The following is a 461-nucleotide window of genomic DNA, read 5'->3' as shown; positions in this document are numbered from 1 at the left end:
TGTGTCCATCTTTCTCCTCCACCAACTTTACTTTAGTAGATTAACATCATGCTGCATTCGGTGTCTGCTGGAAAAAGCAGAACTTGCACACTCTGTGCACATAGGAGTTCAAATGGAGTGCGAGAGCGAGGCGATAAATCAATATATTGATGTTGAAGTGTGTTTAAATAACGTCTTAATGGTTTTAGAAAGGCCACATTAGTGTAATCTGATTATTAAAAGTGGAGAAGAACGACGTGAACACTGAATAACTGATTGGTTGTCAACATTAGGACTTACTTTCTCTATTATTCTCTATTATTCATCTAAATGCACCAATAGTCGTGTAACCTAGTCGCAGCAAGGCCTCAAACGGTGAGTTTATTAGTCGATCAGGAGAAAATTAAATGTTTTTAAAGCAAAAATTACAAATATTCTTTGGTTGCAGTTTCTAAAATGTGACAATTTGCTGATTTTCTTTG

Source organism: Morone saxatilis, unplaced genomic scaffold, assembly GCF_004916995.1.
Source record: "Morone saxatilis isolate NCDOM2014 unplaced genomic scaffold, NCSU_SB_2.0 Contig10, whole genome shotgun sequence".
Classification (NCBI taxonomy): Eukaryota; Metazoa; Chordata; class Actinopteri; family Moronidae; genus Morone; species Morone saxatilis.
The sequence above is the reverse complement of the archived record's forward strand: the minus strand, read 5'-3'. Positions refer to the sequence as shown.